The 19117-nt window shown below is 38.4% G+C and overlaps 1 protein-coding gene across 1 annotated transcript in view; it reads right to left on the bottom strand.

Moving 5' to 3' along the window:
- Positions 1-2717, bottom strand: part of ITPRID1 (ITPR interacting domain containing 1) — a 116498-nt gene extending 113781 nt beyond the window's left edge. Inside the window, exon 1 of the mRNA XM_070468219.1 lies at positions 2424-2717. The gene's annotated coding sequence lies outside the window, so the exon portion shown is untranslated. The remainder of the gene's footprint in view (positions 1-2423) is intronic.
- Between the last annotated feature and the right edge of the window lie 16400 nt (positions 2718-19117).

Below are 19117 nucleotides of genomic sequence, written 5' to 3'. Positions count from 1 at the left end.
TCTGGGCTACTTCCATCTCTGGGGTTCCTTCCAGATCTAAGATTCAACATTCCCTACCCATCTCAATGAATTAAGCATAATTTCACAAAATAAGAACTCCAGGGAAATTACGTTACTTGCCCAACTTCTTCTTTTGCATCTTCTGGAAGATGATGGAAGACTGAGATTCAGGAAATGTCTGCTCAGTGGGAACTGGTTCAGAAAGCCTTTTCACTGTAGGTTTTAAAAAATTTATTATTTGTAGTTAAATTTGTCCTTGAGAATTTACAAAGTTTTCAACAAATTAGAGTGGTTAAACTATGGAAGGATTAAATATGAGGATAATTATTTCATTAAGGCCATACTGAAATTATTGTTTAAAAAATTTCTGTAATATGCAGAAAATACTCTATGTGATGAAGCAAGGATATTGTTATATGTGTGTCATTATGATTACATTTCTGTTTCCTTGGACCTGAGATTAAGGAAGAATGATGAAAAAGGACAAGTCACTTGCACATCTTGAAGTCAAACCCTGAGACCCTTCCCACATCAGTGGTTCTGCCATCTCTTAATCAGCATCATTCTCCAGTTTTCCTACTCCTATTTCCCACTGACACAGATCCCTTGAAACATCAAGTTCACCTAGAAGAGCCTATTACCTTTTGTTTTGGTTTTCTATCGAGCTGCAACAAATAACTACAAGTTTAGTAGGCTGCTGCTGCTTCTGCTGCTAAGTCGCTTCAGTCGTGTCTGACTCTGTGCGACCCCATAGACGGCAGCCTACCAGGCTCCTCCGTCCATGGGATTTTCCAGGCAAGAACACTGGAGTGGGTTGCCATTGCCTTCTCCGGCTTAGTATCTTAAGACAGCGCAAATTATAGTATCTTAAAATTCTAGAGGTCAGAAATCCAAAACGGGCCTCACTGGGCTTAACTAAAGGGTTAGCAAGTCTGCGTTCCTTTCTGAGGGCTCTTGAGAAGAATCTATTTCCTGCCTTTTCCAGTTTGTAGAGGTTACCCACATTCTTCCAGTCCTGGCTCCTTCCCCCAGCTTCAGCACAGCATCTTCCAATCTCTCCCTGATACTGACATTCTATTCTGGCATCACCTCTCCCATCCTGACTCTGACACTCCACCCTCTCTCCAATAAGGGAGCTTACAGTCATGTTGGGCCCACACAGATAATCCCAGATAATCTCCTCACCTCAAGATCCTTAATTTATTCATATCTACAAAGTCTCTTTTGACCTGTAAGGTAACACATTGACAACTTTGGGATGAGGACCATTTTTCTGTCTACCATGTATATGCTTTTCTCTCATTATCCAACAGAGTGGACACCTCTATCCAACAATCAGGGGGCAGGGGTGGCAAACAGAAGGCACACATATATGTGTATGTGTGTGTGTGTGTGTGTGTGTGTGTGTGTGTGTATATGTATATATACATATATATATAAAGTAATTATATGCTGATATATAATTATATATACATGTAAATATGTTCTATTGTATTCTTAAGATAATTTCATTAGTATTTAGTATGTCTCATTAATTAGCAGCTTAAAATAAAGTTGAGGTACTAAAATATCATTCTGATTATAGCATTCTGAATATTCTTCTGAATGACATCCTTACAGAAAAATATCACCATCTGGAAATCAGAAATGGAGCATCATAGTTATAAGCAGTTCTTACTCCTGGAGTTTCTCTCTCTTTCTCTCTCTCACTCTCTCTCCCAAACCCACCCACCTCTCCAACCTCTCTCCTTTCCTGGAATTAGCTACTGCTCATGACCACATTTTTTTTTTTTTTAAATCAATTCTCAGCTGCAACTCCAGATCTCATTTTGATTTGTTTCCATCCATGGATTGGTAAAGAGTCTGCCTGCATTGCAGGAGACCCCGGTTCTATTCCTGGATCGGGACGATCCACTGGAGACGGGATAGGCTACCCACTCCAGTATTCTTGGGCTTACCTGGTGGCTCAGCTAGTAAAGAATCTGCCTGCAATGCAGGAGTCCAGGGTTCGATCCCTGGGTTGGGAAGATTCCCTGGGGGAGGGAAAGGCTACCCACTCCAGTATTCTGGTCTGGAGAATTTCACGGACTATACAAATAAAGAGTCATACATGACTGAGCAACTTTCACTTTTCACTATTTTCATGGAGAATTAATTCTCCTTTTTCTGTCTGTTCCTCAGTGAATTCTTCTACCTCCTCATCACCAGTGACATTTAACATCATTCTGTTTCTTTCTAACAACGGCAGTCCCCTCAATTTCACCTTCATTCAACTCAAGCCTGTTAGCATAGTTTTAGTCAAAAGATTCTTACAAATAGGAAGAGAGAAAGAAAGCTGGTTTCCTGTGTCTCTCCTCTCACAGACCAGGGAGAGCGTTCAGGTTGCTATGGCACAAAGAAAAGATTCTGATAAACAGTCTTACCTCCTTCAGTTGGAGTAGAGCTGAGGGAGCAAGAAAAGTTTATCCCCTAAAGAAATCGATTGTCACAGTCCTGTCCACCTGCCCCATCCACGGGTAACAAAAGCTTGACTGCCGAACAGTCTGAAAGTTGTATAGGTGGACAGTTCCTGCAGGAAAGTCAGTAGCATTTGCCTAATCTTGCATAACATTTTCATAATCCATGCCCATTTGTCCTAAGGAAAAAAAAACAAAAAACAAAAAACTTGTTTTCCTGATCTTTTATATCAGGAAGAATTTGAAACAGGGAACTTAGACAGTGAAACTGCTTCAGACAAATGAACCAAACTAGAGGAGACTTCCTGCATTCCTTGGCCCCACAAGACTTTTGGAGATCTACTTTGTGCCAGACCATGGGCTGGGAAAAGGAAATGTGAAGATAAATCACTCTTTCCTCTCCAATGGAGCTTGCTGCCTTTGGAGGGCCACAGCCAGTGGCTCCCATGGAGGGATACTGAGGGCAGAGAGGTAGAAGGGATATACCATCTAATGGGAATTTGAGAAGGCTTCACTTCACTGAGGACATAATGCCTGTCCTGAGTTTTGAAGCATGAATAGGAGCTTTCCTGATGAATAAAGATTGAGCTAGGCTTGGAGCTGTGGGGAGAATGCATAAACAAAGGCACAAAATTATTGAACTGGGTGATACATTTGGGGAACTGCAAGTTGTCTGTACGGCTGAAATGCAGAGCGTGGGGTAGCAAAGGGGAAAGATAAGGCTGAAGAAAAAGGAATTCTCACCTGGTGGGCTGACTTATGATTTAGAAAACAATAATTGTGAGTCTGGCTACTTATAAAGATTCTATACTTTAGTGTCTGAACTCAGCTTATCATTTGTAATTATGAGAGGGAAACTTTGAAGGGAAGAGTTCAACATATATTTAGTTACTCTGTATTCTCAGAAAATGAGTGGTTTGGTTGGGCAAATGACTTAGTTTGAATTAGAGCACTGAAATACCAACTTCCAATTAATTAGAATAATTATAGTTTGTTAAATATTAAAGCTGTCATTAACACATGGGAATATTCCTTTGACACTTTGGAATGATCTTCAAGGCTTTAGAAAGGGTTGGGACTATGATCAGCATGAGTACAACTCTGTGTAAGGTTCAAGGTGATAGCCCACAAGATCTGCTAGGGAGGAGGTGTTCAGTTCTCCTAGCCTAAAAATCACTTGCACTTAACGTATTTTTATACTTTTGTGTTCTGAGAAACCTCCTGACAGATTGAATGTGGGTCAGCATAATAAATGAAGCATTGCACTAATAATGTTAATACAAACAAACAATCAGGATAAACCACATTTCCCCACGTGATTGAACAAACATATGGTCTTGTGGTTGAAACTTGGCAAGTTAATTGTCATAAGAACCCTGAAAGGAAGGTGGAATGAATTGGTAATTTTATCCCTAAGTCAGACCTCAGTCCTTGACATTTCCCTGTTCCCACAGACTGGAAAACGCTTGAACTAGCAAGCAGGTTCTATTGTCAGCATTTCTTCCTTGGTGAATTCGCATTAATGATTATAATATGCTCCATTAGTATTAGCCTTACAGATTCATTAAGTGCTTTCATATACATTATTTTTACTTTGTTTCTGTAGACTTGCCCTTACCCAGGGCAGGAAAGTTTTTTTTTTTTCTTCTACATTTAGTCCCTTGGACTGCAAGGAGATCCAACCAGTCCATCCTAAAGGAAATCAGTCCTGAATATTCATTGGAAGGACTGATGCTGAAGCTGAAATGCCAATACTTTGGCAACCTGATGCAAAGAACTGACTCATTGAAAAAGACCTTGATGCTGGGAAAGATTGAAGGCGGGAGGAGAAGGGGATGACAGAGGATGAGATGGTTGGATGGCATCACTGACTCAATGAACACGAGTTTGAGTAAACTCTGGGAGTTGGTGATGGACAGGGAGGCCTGGCGTGCTGCACTCCATGGGGTCTCAAAGAGTTGGACATGACTGAGCGACTGAACTGAACTGATTGACTGACGTTTAATATATAAGAAGCTAACACTCAGAAAGGTGACTTGCTTTATCCAGCATCACACAACCTGAACCACAATGCCGGCTTCTATCTCCAAGTCTGAGTACCCTTTTGCAATATCGTTGATTGAGGACATTTCCTTAGAAGGGAGCTGTCCACAGTTAGTAATGTGTACTGTTTGGATGGTCTCCAGGAACTCCTGACCACTTTCCAGAGCTCTGAAGTGATTTTGGATGGCACAATGTCCATGTGCCCTTGGCCACCTCCAATGTCCTGACCAGGACGTCACCTCGTAAAACTGGCTTGTTCCCTTCTACCTTGGTTCTGACCTCTCTTGTACTCACCTGGCTTTCCTAGGTTCTGTCTCCTGCCTCTACTTGGACTCCCTCTCCCTCTAGCATCTTAGAATTTCATATCTCTTTTGAATGCCTTTAATGCATCTTGTGTACATGGCTATAATATCACTTGTCTACGTGACTTTCTTATCCAGTGAACTTGAAGATGCTGTACTGTTGAGCCAATAACTTATCTTTGTTCATAACCTTGCACTTGTTAACCCCAGGAAATAATCCTCTGTATTTCTGATCTCAATAAATGATATAACCATTTACTCAGAGTCCAAGTCAGAAACACGGGAGTATTTAAGGCGTATAGGCATATATCATCTTCCTCATTCTCAACACAATCAAGCCTTGTCAATTCTTCCTAATTTGCGCTCAGATTTTTCCTTTCTTCTCTGTCTCCACCAACACTACCTGTTTATACTTAAACATTTCTTTTCTGAGTTTTCTCAGCCACCTTGTTTGAAGTGCTCAAAAGTTTTTTTCCATACATCATGCCTGTGTGGATCCTGCTTCCTCGTTTGTCATAAACTTCCCCTACTTCTTTGCCTATATAGTTCTTATTCATCATATAAGACTTAATTTACTTTGCTTACTCATTCTACCAGTGATAAAACCTCAACTGAGCTCTACTGCTACCCAATCACCTGCAATTAAATAATGTTCATTCTTGTTCATGTCTTTCATGATTGCTGCTGCTGCTGCTAAGTCTCTTCAGTCGTGTCTGACTCTGTGTGACCCCATAGACGGCAGCCCACCAGGCTCCTCTGTCCCTGGGATTCTCCAGGCAAGAATATTGGAGTGGGTTGCCATTTCCTTCTCTAATGCAAGCATGCATGCTAAGTCACTTCAGTTATGTCTGACTCTGTGTGACCCTATGTACAGCAGCCCACCAGGCTCCTCTGTCCACAGGACTCTCCTGGCAAGAATACTGGAGAGGGTTGCCATTTCCTTCTCCACTTTCATGACTAGTATTGCATAATACTGTATATGAGTTTATCAGGGCTACATACCTAGTACTGAGATTTTAAGATCAAGGTCATCTAGTCAAAGTCACCAAGGTTGGTCCAGAGTCAGGATTGGTGAGAATGACTCAGACATAGCTAAGCTTATATTTTACTTTGCTTTTGTGTAAATGATATATTTAAGATCAAGGATTTAGGGTGTTTTCGATGATCATAGCTCCCGGGGGTCTCTTTTTAACTTAAGGGGACACCTCCAAAGTTTAAAAATCTTCAGTTCAGTTCAGTTCAATTCAGTGTCTCAGTCATGTCTGACTCTTTGCGACCCCATGAATCACAGCATGCCAGGCCTCGTGTCCATCACCAACTCCCAGAGTTTACTCAAACTCATGTCCATCGAATCGGTGATTCCAACCAACCATCTCATCCTCTGTCGTCCCCTTCTCCTCCTGCCCCCAACCCCTCCCAGTATCAGGGTCTTTTCCAATGAGTCAACTCTTCGCATCAGGTGGCCAAAGTTTCAGCTTCAGCATCAGTCCTTCCAATGAACACCCAGGACTGATCTGCTTTAGGATGGACTGGTTGGATCTCCTTGCAGTCCAAGGGACTCTCAAGAGTTTTCACCAACACCACAGTTCAAAAGCATCAATTCTTCGGCATTCAACTTTATAGTCCACCTCTCACATCCATACATGACTACTGGAAAAACCACAGCCTTGACCAGACGGACCTTTGTTGGCAAAGTAATGTCTCTGCTTTTTAATATGCTGTCTAGGTTGGTCATAACTTTCCTTCCAAGGAGTAAGCATCTTTTAATTTCATGGCTGCAAGCACCATCTGCAGTGATTTTGGAGCCCCCAAAAATAAAGTCTGACACTGTTTCCACTGTTTCCCAATCTATTTCCCATGAAGTGATGGAACCAGATGCCATGACCTTAGTTTTCTGAATGTTGAGCTTTAAGCCAACTTTTTCACTCTCCTCTTTCACTTTCATCAAGAGGCTTTTTAGTTCCTCTTCACTTTCTGCCATAAGGGTAGTGTCATCTGCATATCTGAGGTTATTGATATTTCTCACCGCAATCTTGATTCCAGCTTGTGCTCCTTCCAGCCCAGAGTTTCTCATGATGTACTCTGCATATAAGTCAAATAAGCAGGGTGACTATATACAGCCTTGACGTACTCCTTTTTATATTTGGAACCAGTCTGTTGGTCCATGTCCAGTTCTAACTGTTGCTTCCTGACCTGCATATAGGTTTCTCAAGAGGTGGGTCAGGTGATCTGGTATTCCCATCTCTTTCAGAATTTTCCACAGTTTATTGTGATCCACACAGTCAAAGGCTTTGGAGATCTTAGTTAGCTTCAAAGAGTGAAGGTCACACCAGAGCAGAATCTTGGGCTATCTTCTTCAATGTTTTGGGTGGGAATGTAGCGTTGGTGGGAAACAGTAACATCAATGGCCCACCTTAGAGTGACAAAGGGAATTTTATGCCACAGCAGAACTGAATAAGCTAGTTGCTTTTTTGTTTGCTTTTCCCTTATGGCATTGCAATGCATATTCATTTCCACAGATCAGTCAGGCCATTGCCTACCATACTGAGTTTATGCATTCCTAATTTTACCTAGTTCTGACACATTGCTCTCGAGAAGTGCTTTATTGTCTGTATTTCCACCAGTGGTTCAGGAGAGATCTCATCCCCCAAGTGCTTGCTAACTCTGGATGTTACCTGATTTTCACCAAGATGAGTATAAAGCAGTGTGTCTGAATTTTTAAATTTTTGCTTCTCTTACCACACTTTCACTAACAGCATTGAGAATCTCTTTATATAATTATTATCCTTTAATGCTCTTTCCTTGAATTATATAGTCACAACCTTTGTCTATTTTCTATCACGTTCACTTTTTTTTTTTCTGGTTGATTCATTAGAGTTCCTTGTATTTTCTAGATTAATCCCTTGTTGGTTTTTGAAGTTAAAAATATGTTCCCCTAATCTGCCACCCATATGTTAACATAATCTATAGAGCAGTTCACTAAACAGAGGTCTTTAATTTTGATGTTGTCAAATTCAACGTCTGCCTTATGGTTTGTGATTTGGGGTTCTTATTTAAGAAGTACTTCCAACCTAATGATTTTTAAAATTAGCATGTTTTCTCCCATTCATTCTATAGCTTTACCTTTTATATATAGGTCATTTATATCTTTGGAGTTCACTTTAGATATGGTATAAATTTCAGACCTAAACTTATTTTATGTATATTATGAAAAGTTTTTTTGAATACTATCCACTAAACAATCCTCAGTCAACTCACTTCTCCTTACTTCTGTTTGTGGTGGCATTCATTTGTAAATTGATATAAGTATGTCAAATCTTTCTCTGTCTCTGTCTTTATCTCTGTATGTGTGTATGTCTATACCTGTCTCTGTATCATGTATATGTCTTTGTGTATATCTGTCTGTTGAGAGATACCCACAGATACAGTCACATATACACATGTACACACTCTGTAGGTTCTATTTCTCTGAAACACTCCGACTAATGCAAGTATAGAAAAATGAAAAGTTTGTGTCTGACAATTTGCTGAACTCTCTTGTTACTATATTTTGAAAATTCTGTTAAGCCTTCTATGCAGATGATAATATAATTCACTGCAATACCTATGCTGCCCCTTTAATTTCTATCTTCATACCTTTTCTTTATTCTCCCTCTTGCACTTATTTTTATTATTATATTGGCTAGAATATCTAACAGTATTTTAAATAATACAGAAGTAGTGATAGAGGGCATATCCTTGTCTTATTACCTTTATTAAAAGGATCAAGTTTATATGTTTCTGATGCAAGTGATTTTTTTGGGTATCTTTAATATGCACACTTTATCAAGGTAAGGAGACTATCTTCTAGTCTTAGTTTTCTACTCATTTCTAAGTGTTCCTTTTATGTACCACTTTCCTGAGATGAATCCTCATTGGAGTAATGTGTCATCTTTTAAAGACACTAAGTATTCCATTGTTGTTGTTTTTAGTCACTAAGTTGTTTCAGACATTTTTGCAATCCTATGGAACATAGCCCACCAAGCTCCTTTGTCCATAGAATTTTCCAGGCAAGAATACTACAGTGGGTTGCCATTTCCTTCTCCCGGGGATCCTTCCCACCCAGGGGTCAAACCTATGCCTCCTGCATTGGTAGGAGGATTCTTTACCACTAAGCCACCTGAGAAGCATCAGCTAATATCTAATTTGACTTATTTCATCTATGTTTTTAAGTGAAATGTCTGTACAATTTCCATTTCTTATTCTATCTAGATTTAAAGTTACAAATATTGTAGCCTCAAGAAAAAAGTTAATCAACCTTCTTTCTTTTAATTTTTTTTTTTTTTTTTGAAAATGAATAGAACTCTCACTTAGAGCCATCTGGGCCTGGGGCTTTCTGTTGGTGAAAGCAGGCAAAAGACCTTAGATTGTTATTTTGATTATATGATTTATTCATGTTTTCTATTTCTTCTTGTGCCAATTTTGATATTTAGTATATTTATAGAAATTCATACATTTGGCTCAAGTTTTCCAAATTCTTGCCTATAGTTGTTCATATTATTTTAAACTCTACAAGCTTTCTATTTTGTCCACAGTTATGTCTTAACTTTCCAAAATATTTTACAGATAAATGTTTTAAAATTTCTTGATTAGTCATGGCTAAAGTTTATAAATCTTTGCAAAGATATGAGTTTTGGTTTTATTATCTTCTGTATTGCTCGTTTGTTCTATATTCCATTTATTTCTGCTCAAATCTTAATTATTTCTTCCTTCCTCATTTTAAGGGTTAACTTCTTTGCTTTATATCCACCTTCTGTATTAGATAATTTGTTTTATCTTATTTATTGATTATATATTTAAAATCATAAGATTTCTCTTAAGTCATTGCAGATTTCTTTTTAGTTTGTGTGATGTTGGTTGATGATTTGAAACTGACTGATGCCTAGTACTTCAATTTTTATGATTTCTCTTTATACTATTACAAATAATGTAAATTTCTCTTTTATGGGTTCTCTGTATAGCTATTAGTTCTGATATTCCTTATATTTCTGAGACTATCTTTTTTAATGTTCAAATTTAAGTGAGAATTTAGCTGGATATAAAATTTCAGATTCAATGATTTTTTCCTTCAATCTTCTGAAATTGCATCCCATTATATACTTGCATCCAGGATTGCTATTGAGAAATCTGATGTCTCACTGATTATCATTCTTCTGTAGATGATCTTTTTCTGCTCAGAAGCTTTCAGGACTTTCTTTTTTTCTTTCATGTTCTTAGATATCACTGTAATGTAACTGCAATATATTTTACATTTGTATCTTCAAAAGTTCTTTATGAATTCTTGTTCCAGGTTGTAGCTATTACACAAAAGTCTGAAAGTAAATATCCTCTTTTGAGAATATTTATTGAGTAGTTATTATCCATTTATTTGTTGCATTGACACTTATTATAGGTCAGGCATTATTCTCCATGCTGGTAATACGGCTCAGATAAAACATGTCTCATTGAATTTATATTACAGTGGAGGGAGATAGACAAGCAAATGGTCAAACAAATGTCAGATGATAATAAGTTTAGAAGAGAAATATACGCATGGAAAGGGACAGGAAATTTGTGTGGAGTCATATTTTTAAACTTTCAATTTTGATAAATTTCATTCTTAGAGAAAGCTTACAAAAATAGTACAAATGATGTATACATGTCATTCACTCTCCAATTTCTTATTCTTAACATTTTACCATACTTGCTGTGTATACACACACACACACACACACACACACACACATATATATATATATATATATGCCGTGCTGTGGTTCATCACTCAGTCGTGGCTGACTCTTGGGGACCTCATGGACTGTAGCCCGCCAGGCTTCTCTGTCCATTGGGATTCTCCAGGGGATCTTCCCAACCCAGGAATCGAACCGGGATCTCCTGCATTGCAGGTGGATTCTTTACCAGCTGAGCTACTTGGGAAACCCCTGTATATACGTATGTGCGTGTGTGTGTGTGTATTGCTATCTATCTACGGGTATAGATGATCTATCTACAGATACAGATATATAGGTCTGAATCTTCTAAGAGTAAATTATAGAAATGATACCTCTTTATCCCTAAAGATTTCAGTGTTTAATGTCTAAAAGCAAGAGTAGTCTCCTAAATACTACTATGTGTGTGTGTGTGTACTCAGTAACTCAGTCAATTCCTTGCAAACCCATGGATTATAGCTTGCCAGGCTCCTCTGTCCATGGGGTTTTCCAGACAAGAATACTGGAGCATGTTGCCATTTCCTACTCTAGGGGACCTTCCCTACCCAAGGATTGAACCTGCATCTCTTGGATCTCCTGCATTGGCAGGCGGGCTCTTTACCACTGTGCCACTAGTGTCTAGGAAGCCCCTAGATACTAATATGCAGTGTTCAAAATCAGGAAATTAACAGTGATAAAATACTATTATCAAATTTATAGGCCTTATTCAGAACTCACCCATTTTGTTCCCCATAGTGTCTTCTATAACAAAAGATAGAGGTAACAAAAGATGGATCATAAGCTGCATTCAGTTATATATTTTTTTAAATTCTCTTTTAGTCTGGAACACTTCTAAATATTTTGAATATAATGTCAGCAACATTTTGAAGCATTATCTTGCAGAATATTCCTCAATTTGGGTTTGTCTAATGTTTCCCCATGATTAGATTCAGGCTATGCATTTTTGCATAAATAACACTAAAGTGATTCTGAGTTATTCTCAGTGAATTAAATCAAGTCATATGAAGTCAATTAGTCCCACCACTGGTAATGTTAACTTTAATAATTTGATGAAGGTGGTGCCTTGCCATATATGGAGTCATTTAAAGTTTTTCTCTGGCTGATTAATATTCCTTTATCCAGTATAGGCTCTTCAAGTTGCTCTCTCCCTTTCAGTGTGGTTTGCTCCTTAGCTATCTTTCTGATTTTTCCTTCTGAGTTCACATTCCCTTGGATGTAGTGGACATCTCAGTTGGTGATATGAAACTGAGGAAAGAGCTGAAGCCTATATCCTTCCATAGGTCCATAGGAGCTTAAATAGTAGGAGAGGATAAGGGAATCCCCATCAGACGGAAGAGCCTCTGAAGCTACATTCATACTTGTGGATATTAATATTATACCTACTTGACTCTAGGGCTTTGGGGTACAAAATAGTTAATAAATATTCATTGGCTTTACAATAGTCCAAATGCATTGTATTGATAGGTTAGCACTTGTCTAAGAAGGAGTTTACTGTGGAAAAAAGACCTATGGTGTGCTACAGACCAGCTTATAAAGCATATAGATATAAGAAAGTTAGTCAGTCATTCAGAGGTGCCACTTCACTCTCCAGCCATATCAGACTCCTGTAGTCCCCGGTATGTGTTAATCTCTCAGTCGTGTCCGACTCTTTGCCACTGCATGGACTGTAACTGGTCAGGCTTCTCTGTCCATGGGATTCACCATGCAAGAATACTAGAGTGGGTAGCCATTCCTTTCTCCAGGGGAACTTACCGACTCAGGGATTGAACCCAGGTCTCCTGCATTGCAGGCAGGTTCTTTGCCATCTGACCAGCTTAGGGTATCTCTAAATTCTGAACATGATCAGACTGCATATGTGGATCTGGTCCTTTATTTTTCAATTACTGATGAATCCCTGATCACTGGACTCAAGTCAATTTGCTAATTTCTTCTTCAGGGCTGAAAACAAATGCTGTAACTATTACAACCTCTACCCCTTCCTCTCACCAAAGGGATTTTCATTTACCCTGAGTTTAGAGGTGAGTTAATCACACCAGTTACTCACAGTCTAATTTCCCACTTCTGCAGCCAAGTATTTTAGGCCACTGGCCAAACATTGTGCTGAGAGAATGGTACAGGTGGAATTCAGCTATGAAGCTGTTATTCTATCACAGTGAGATATGGAGAAGCTCTGCCTGTGATAGAATGTATTGTGCTTCTACCAGAGAAAGGAAAAATGTTAACCCAATTAAATAAAGAGGCTGTTCTAAGGCTTTCGTTATCATAGAATTTTACTTGTGAAAGGTTTTCCCATAAGCAACAGGCGTTCTTTCTCTCCTTTCCTGCCCCTACCAAACTGGAATGAATTCACAACCTTTGCACAGAACAGTGCTGCTGAGTAAAATATTTCTTTACAACTTAAGAAATGCAAACTACTCTGCAAATATCCTCCTGGGTCTGTTGACAGAGCAGGAGTGGCAGTAAACCTCCTAGCTAAAAGGTATAGAGGGATTTCTGGATTGTCTTCTCCCTTCTGGTTGTTTTTGGAACACAACCATTGGCAACCTGACCCTTTTCATGGAAATAGAGCTGGAGGCAGAGTTGGAGGTGCTATGAATGTGTGCAGTATTAGGGAAATGAAGGTTTCTGACCTTCTGTCCCAGGAAATATGACCTCATAGTACTTTCCCTCTCCACCCTCCATATTTTTTCTATGACTGTGGCCATGGGAACATCAACTCTCCCTACCACAATACATAACCTATTTTTATATCAATGTTTCCCATGACCAAACAAGTTGTACATGGTGAAAGTAGAGTGCAAACCTAGATCTTTATCACTCCAGAGCTGAAAGAGTTTCCTTGATATGCTAAGTGTTTAAAGTGTGTTGCTTCACACAGGTCAACAGATTATCTTCCTTTAACTATCAGAAGCCCAGACCAAAGGAACCATATTTCTTCAATCAATAATCAAAACAAAATTATACCTCTATGCATGATGATACAGAATATTTAAAACAAAAAATGTTCCAGAAAAATCTAGTAAGCATTGTCACAATATACCTTGTTCTTGGGATCAAACATTTTCAGTAAATATTTACTAGATGTTTGCTATCTTCCTTAGTCTCTGTTAGAAGATAAGTTCAAAATATGAGCAGCTAGAGCCAGTCATGGGTAAAAATTTTCGTTTCCATTTCCTGTTTTTGGAGGCCCAGTGCCTACCTAACCAAGTCCCAGCATAGGCGCCCAGAAATAGGACCTGCACTATAATTCAAACCAGGTTTAAGATATTCTTTTTCACTATATGAATCACTGAGCACTATGGTTCAACAAAGCCAAATCTCTAAAACTTTCTAGAGTAGGGATGTATCAGCATCGTGCTCAAGAGCAGCTTAAGAGTCAAATACATCTTTCTGTTTTGAAAAACTCTGTGGAATTTTTTCCTTTAGGCTTCTGAGCTATGTAACAACACACCAAGACCACAGCACAAAGCTGATGAACATCTGAGCTATAAAAGAAAGCAAAATCAACCCAATCCACTGGGTCTGAGCACAGACAAAGGGTCCTCAGTGGTACTGTCAGTGGCCCACATGGCAGGCATCTCCACTGTGCAGGGCTTGCAGAAGAGCCAGGAATCAAGGCCTGAACTTCTGGGAAGATTTTACAGTCTTCACGGGACTGGTTTTTCAACTTAAGCAAAGAATAAATAATTCAGATAAGCTTGTTAAAGGCAGGCCAAAGAAGGGGAACAAAGAGCTTGGTGGTATGTATTTCTCTTATTATTGAAGGCTCATCTTCAAAGGGCAGGAAAGGAATGTTCTTAAGAGGTGGGGGCAAGTGACTGAGCACATACCCAACTTAGCAAATATTTTTGGCTTATTTCAGGCTTTATAGGACAATTTAGGCTTGTTTGGAGTCAAATTTCCTCTCAGGTTTGTAAAATAGTTTACATTTCCTACAAAAGCAATTTGATCTTAAGGGTGAAGTACCACTTGGTAATAAAAGCTATTAAGAAAAAAAGTCCAATCTGTTTTAAATAACTGACCTTTCCTTAAGCTGGAAATGTGACATCTTATTTAACACCTATCCAAATCTGAGACTGAATCAAGTAACAACATTCATCTTCCAAAGACTTCCAACATTTAGCACTTTTAGTTTGGTTCAGTTCAGTCACTTAGTCATGTCCGACTCTTTGTGACCCCGTGGACTGCAGCACACCACACTTCCCTGTTCATCACCAACTCCTGGAACTTGCTCAAACTCATATCCATTGAGTTAGTGATGCCATCCAACCATCTCATCCTCTGTCGGCCCCTTCTCCTGCCTTCAATCTTTCCTAGCATCAGGGTCTTTTCCAATGAGTCAGTTCTTCACATCGGGTGGCCAAGGTATTGGAGTTTCAGCTTCAGCCATCAGTCCTTCCAATGAATATTCAGGACTGATTTCCTTTAGGATGGACTGGTTTGAACTTGCAGTCCAAGGAACTCTCAAGAGTCTTCTCCAAAACCACAATTCAAAAGCATCAATTCTTTAGCACTCAGCTTTCTTTATGGTCCAAATCTCACATCCATACATGACTACTGGAAAAACCATAGCTTTGACTAGACAGACCTTTGTTAGCCAAGTAATGTGTCTGCTTTTTAATATGCTGTTTCAGTTGGTCATAGCTTTTCTTCCAAGGCACAAGCGTCTTTTAATTTCATGGCTGCAGTCAACATCTGCAGTGATTTTGGAGCCCCCGAAAATAAAGTTTCTCACAGTTTGCCCGTTGATTTGCCATGAAGTGATGGGACTACCTGCCATGACCTTAATTTTCTGAATGTTGAGTTTTAAGCCATCTTTTTCACTCTCCTCTTTCACTTTCATCAAGAGGCTCTTTAGTTCTTATTCACTTTCTGCCATAAGTGTGGTGTCATCTGCATATCCAAGGTTATTGATATTTCTCCCAGCAATTTTGATTCCAGCTTGTGCTTCATCCAGCCCGGCATTTCACATGGTGTACTCTGCATATAAGTTAAATAAGCAGGGTGATAACATACAGCCTTGACATAATTCTTTTCCTATTTGGAATCAGTCTGTTGTTCCATGTCCAGTTCTGACTGTTGCTTTTTGACCTGCATACAGATTTCTCAGGAAACATGTAAGGTGATCTGGTATTCCCATCTCTTGAAGAATTTTCCAGTTTGTTGTGATCCACACAGTCAAAGGCTTTGGCATAGTCAATTAAACAGAAATAGATGTTTCTCTGGAACTCTCTCACTTTTTCAGTGATCCAACAGATGTTGGCAATTTAATCTCTGGTTCCTCTGCCTTTTCTAAATCCAGCTTGAACATCTGAAAGTTCATGGTTCATGTACTGTTGAAGCCTGGCTTGGAGAATTTTCAGCATTCCTTTGCTCGTGTGTGAGATGGTGCAATTGTGAAGTAGTGTGAGCATTCTTTGGCATTGCCCTTCTTTGGGATTGGAATGAAAACTGACTTTTTCCAGTTCTGTGGCCACTGCTGAGTTTTCCAAATTTAGCACTTTAAATGGAAGTCAAAATCCAAAAATTCAACCTGGTTTATTTGGAAATGTTGTTGTTAATTTGCAGATGCTTTCATAAATCCATCTTGTGTTATTAAATTCTAGTTATTATTGCATTATGCCAGAGATCAAGACTTTGAGGTCTGTACTATTGCTTGTTTGGAATTTTTGATACTGTTCGTAGGAATTAGCTCATATATATTGATTTTCATACATATTTTATGGGCACTGAAATTTTAGATTCTTAGTTTTGTAAGAATGTAAATGTGAGATTATATATATACATATAAAGTCATCTTATTAATGATATTATTCACATCATTTATAACCTTGCTTATTTTATGTACATATAAAATATTAAATTGTATATCTACAGTAGGTAAATTTTTTTACATATCAGTTCTACTTTTTTCCAATGTAAACTTTAGTGGTACTTTAGTCTTTTAAGATTGATTGGAGTTTCCATAGTATCTCATTTAAATGTATATACTATGTATAGCATTTATGCACTTGTTCTGATAAAGAACAGCGTAAATAGGCCATCTAGTATTCAGTCACTCCTTTTATATTGTGACTTTTTCATTCTTGAGCTTTGAATTTTGCTTTACTTCCTGGCTAATTGGAATGAATCTGTAAATCATTTTATCAGGTAAAGTAGGTATATTGTTGGTATATTGTATGAGATTCCATTTATCAGAAAATATGCTGCTATTTGCCTTTTCACAGTTGCCCAAGTCTGAAATTCTTGGGTCTAAAAACTGTTCATGGAGAGAGAGAAGAACAATGCTTTATTGTGTACTGACACTTTAGGTTATAAATGAGAAACTGAGCTAAACTAATGTTTGTTTCTTTGTAGGAAATCTGTTTTTCTTATATGAATCATAGTTGATTTTTATCTTTATCCTAGTTGTTTGTCTTTATCAAAATGTCTAGATATATGTATTATTTCTTTGAATTCACATAGTGTTTGCAAGAAATGTTCTATTATTATAACTTTATGTCTTTTCTACTTTTTCTAAACTTTCATTGAGAAATAATACTTATTTGCAAATTGGCCATCCATGCTTGTCCTTAGGGTTTATAAACATTTCTCTCAACATTATTCTCTTTTTTGCATATTGCCTCCGTATTCTTGAAAAAAATTACAAATTTGTCATTCACATAACTGATAATTTTTTCACATATCAGTTTTATTTTCTTTCAATGCAAACTTTAATGCTGCTATTATATTTTAAGATTCCTTGAAATCCCTTATTATCTCACTTAAGTCCATTTTAATTCCACACACCTACCTTTTAATCTCAATCTACTCTCTCTTTATGACTTTGTCTGTTCATGTTTCACAAGAGACCATGACTTTTTGTTCTGTGCCAAACATATTTGGGATTATGAGTGGATGATTTGTAGAAATCCTTTTCTTGTTTTCTCCAGTGATGTTCCAAGTGCCCTATTTGGAGGTTATTTTCTCTCGTAGTCACCATTCTGTTTTCTTACTATTATTGTCCATCCTTAAAGAAAGGTGAGATCTAGTAATTCTCATATTTATTTTCAAACAGGGTGAAGGGATAGCTCCCCCCTTTTTTGTTCAGACTCCATTTGTTGACTTCACTTCTTGATCTAAAATGTGAGGCCATTCTAGATGGCACAGATGGTCATGGCCCACTAGAAGGGGAATTATGGTTCTTCTTTCCTGGCCTTGGTAATTCCAGCTACTTATATAAGCATTCTACTTGCCAGCTTTCCTAAGAGAAGCTGGTACATTCCATCATATCCAAGACTATAGCATCATCTGTCCACACCAAGAAGTGAATTTACCTTTACTTGCTTTCCTACTCCACCCAACATGTATGCATGCATGCTAAGTTGCTTCACTCTTGTACTACTCTTTGCATCCCCACAGACTGTAGCCTGCCAGGCTCCTCTGTCCATGGGATTTTGCAGGCAAGAATAGTGGAGTGGGTTGCCATGCCTTCCTCCAGAAGATCTTCCTGACCCAGGGATCAAACCTGCGTCTCTTCTGTCTCCTGCATTGGGAGAAGGTTTTTTACCACTAGCGCCACCTGGGAAGCCACTCCACCCCACAACACCTCCCGATTCCTACCACTCCCAGGAAAACATGCTAATCCCAAAGTTATTTTCCATTAAATTCTCATCTGCAATATGCACATGATAATGAGTAAGAAAGAAAGTTGGGGCAATGATTGACCCTACTTGTAATGAAAAGCAAGTGAAGTGTCAGAATTTATCTATATTTACCTGCTCCCTTCTTCCCAATTAAACATGTTGATAGGACTCAGGCTCGCACACTTGCTGTCTTTCTCTCAGGTTCTTATATGCATGCACGCACACACACACACTGAGTATCAATAATTGCTATGACTTTGATTTCCTATCATAGCAGAATAAACCATGGCTTCATGAGTTACAATCCAAGGTCCATGGTATATTAACATATATTACATGGAAACAAGGAACAGTCTTCTGAATAGCAACAACAATGACAAATGGTGGTGGGAAGAGACTTGGTGGTCAAATACCTTCGGGAAACATAAATTAAGCACAGAGTCCTGAGACAAAGAAGGACACTACATAATGATCAAAGGATCAATCCAAGAAGAAGATATAACAATTATAAATATATATGCACCCAACATAGGAGAACCGGAATATGTAAGGCAAATGCTAACGAGTATGAAAAGGGAAATTAACAATAACACAATAATAGTGGGAGACTTTAATACCCCTCACACCTATGGATAGATCAACTAAACAGAAAATTGACAAGGAAACACAAACTTTAATGACACAATGGACCAGCTAGACCTAATTGATATCTATAGGAAATTTCACCCCAAAACAATCAATTTCACCTTTACTCAAGTGCACACGGAATCTTCTCCAGAATAGATCACATCCTGGGTCATAAATCTAGCCTTGGTAAATTAAGAAAAACTGAAGTAATTCCAGTCATCTGTTCTGACCACAATGCAGTAAGACTAGATCTCAATTACAGGAAGAAAACTATTAAAATTTCAAACATATGGAGGCTGGCTAAATAACACGCCTCT

This window comes from Odocoileus virginianus, chromosome 1 (assembly GCF_023699985.2).
Source record: "Odocoileus virginianus isolate 20LAN1187 ecotype Illinois chromosome 1, Ovbor_1.2, whole genome shotgun sequence".
NCBI lineage: Eukaryota > Metazoa > Chordata > Mammalia > Artiodactyla > Cervidae > Odocoileus > Odocoileus virginianus.
Note: the sequence above shows the minus strand (reverse complement) of the source record. Positions and strands in the feature narration are given on the sequence as shown.